Source organism: Silene latifolia, chromosome Y, assembly GCF_048544455.1.
Source record: "Silene latifolia isolate original U9 population chromosome Y, ASM4854445v1, whole genome shotgun sequence".
Taxonomy (NCBI): Eukaryota; Viridiplantae; Streptophyta; class Magnoliopsida; order Caryophyllales; family Caryophyllaceae; genus Silene; species Silene latifolia.
In genome coordinates, this window is record NC_133538.1 from 3,043,399 (window position 1) to 3,045,879 (window position 2,481).

At 39.8% G+C, this 2,481-nt stretch overlaps 1 non-coding gene across 1 annotated transcript; it reads right to left on the reverse strand.

Moving 5' to 3' along the window:
* Positions 1–1,678: 1,678 nt before the first annotated feature.
* Positions 1,679–1,750, reverse strand: TRNAD-GUC (transfer RNA aspartic acid (anticodon GUC)). The gene has a single exon. It is a non-coding gene; the product is annotated as a tRNA-Asp (tRNA).
* Between the last annotated feature and the right edge of the window lie 731 nt (positions 1,751–2,481).

Genomic DNA, 2,481 nt, shown 5'->3' on the forward strand with positions numbered 1-2,481 from the left:
ATATATGATGTTTTGCACCTCATTTCACACGCATTTTAGAGCTCAATTGAGTAGTTTATGCTACTATTTCCCTTGTTTCGTGTATTTCTTCCTTTTCGTGTGATTTTGTAGGAATGTGAAGAATATGGCGGAAAATGGACCAAATCTGCCCCGGAGTGTTTAGCATAAGATTTGACATGAAGTAAAGACTCGGGAAGCGAACTTAGTGCGCATTTCAAGGCCTGAAAGACATATTTGCGAGAGTTTAGAAGCGAACTACCAGCTACAGTGGTCTATAGACTGACCTACATGGTCTATAAACTGTCCGAATGCTTCTCGACATTGCAGCCTTATTCATATAGCTAGATCTCGAGTTCTAGAGCAGATAATCAAGTGATTCCAATTGGAGGTAAAAGCTTATCCTCTTAGCTTTCCAACGCCGCGTAGAACGCTTGATTTGACCAAGTAACGAAGAAATGGCAGCTGTTTTAAGATCGGTGCGCGCTGCAGGAATCGTCAGAATGCAATTCTGTACAGCATTCTTGGTCGATCGACTGGTACAAGTGGTCGATCGACCACCCCACGAGCTGATGCGCAAGTTAAAAGATCGAGAATTCCAAAGCCCATTGTGATTAGGTTTAGGAATAAAGGTTACGCAGGATTATTCCTATATAACATAACCTTTGTTTTCAGAATAGGATCAAGTTTTTATCATTAAGTTCTGAAGATACAATTCAATATCCATTAGTTTAGTTTAGCTTTCCGTCAATAAAGTTTTCTTTGCATTCGGTTTTGTTCATTCTCCTTCAATTGTCCCTACGGTATTTCTTTGTTCCTTCGTTAATACTCGCTGCTTTAATTCGTAGTATAGAATTGCTAGATAGGATCCCAAAGCCGTATTATTGATTCATGTTAGTTATTTGTTTAATTATTTCAATTATGAATTCTTATGCTTTAATTCCAAATTTCATTGTCGTTATTATCGTTTTTATGAGTAGCTAAATCAACCCCGCTAAGATGTAGGGGAGCTATAGTGTAGATGGCATAAATTATAGGCGATTTCGACTCATGGTATGATCGATCAACCGGTACCCATGGTTGATCGACTGGTTACGCGTCTGGTTTTGCTTTGTTTGTTTCGTTACGTGCTTTATCTTTCAATGAGACCGGGAGGAGACTTGATAGATGCTCAAACTTGACCATCCGATAGATCGAGAGATAGGAATGGACAATAATTAACGAATTAAAACGACTAAATTGCTAAGATTGAGAGATATCGTGATTTAGTTTGCATTAGGAATCATTAATCAAGAACGAGAGTTAGTATTAATGAGACTTAGGGAATAGTAGCATAGGCCGAAAGGTAGCTACTATTTGACATGGACTGAGAGGACTTGTTTTCCCCATCCTTCGCGACCGTATTTCGAAGTTACCTAGGATTATGTGCCATCGCAGCTATAGTGAACCGACCGTCTTAACATTTTCCTTATTTACTTTTAATTGTTTATGTAGTTTATGTTTTAGACTTAGCCATAATTCATATCAAAACCCCCATCACTGTTACCGTTAGACTAAAATCAAAAAGCAACTATTATCTCCCTACCTCCCTGCGGATCGACCCTTACTACCGCTTGCTAGTTGTAGTTTAGTTTTATAAATATTATTTTTGGTACTCACTTCGACAGGTATCAAATTTTGGCGCCGTTGCCGGGGATCGAACCCGGGTCACCCGCGTGACAGGCGGGAATGTTTACCACTATACTACAACGACTGTATTTCGGACTTACCTAGGATTTTGTGCCATCACAGCTATAGTGAACCGACCGTCTTAGCATTTCTTTTATCATTGTTTACATCATTTGCTTCTATTATTCATTTATTTAGCTTATGTCATTAGATTTAGTTATAATTCTCATCAAAACCCCCTCACTGTTACCGTTAAGACTAGAATTGAAAGCAACTATAAATTCCCTACCTCCCCGTGGTTCGACCCTCACTACCACTTGCTAGTTGTAGTTTGGTTTTATAAATATTATTTTTGATACTCACTTCGACAGGTATCAAATTTTGGCGCCGTTGTCGGGGCCAGCGCTAGTTTTAGTTGTTTTTTATTTTAGTTTGTGTTTCGCCTCAAGGGAAGACTGAGTACCTTGAGGCAGTTCTTACCATTTCCTCTAGTGTTGTTTTGTTAGGTTCTACAGGTCCTATCTACAAGATTTTGAAGGGTGCACCCATGTTCCATTCTCAAGAGCAGCAGGTGCCATTTTGTGGGAGATGCGGCGGAGCGGGACACACATCTGAGGCATGCAGAAGCCCTAAGGAGAAGATGTTTGCTTTTCATCAACTTCAGCTCGACAATTCGTATAATTACGATCCTACTTCACCGTATCAACCATATGTGCCTCCTTATGAAGTCCCACCACCATCCACTCCGTCAAAAAGAGTCAAATAATGAAGTTGCGAGTTGATAAGTCTAGTGCACTTTGCTTATGGTAGAGGTAC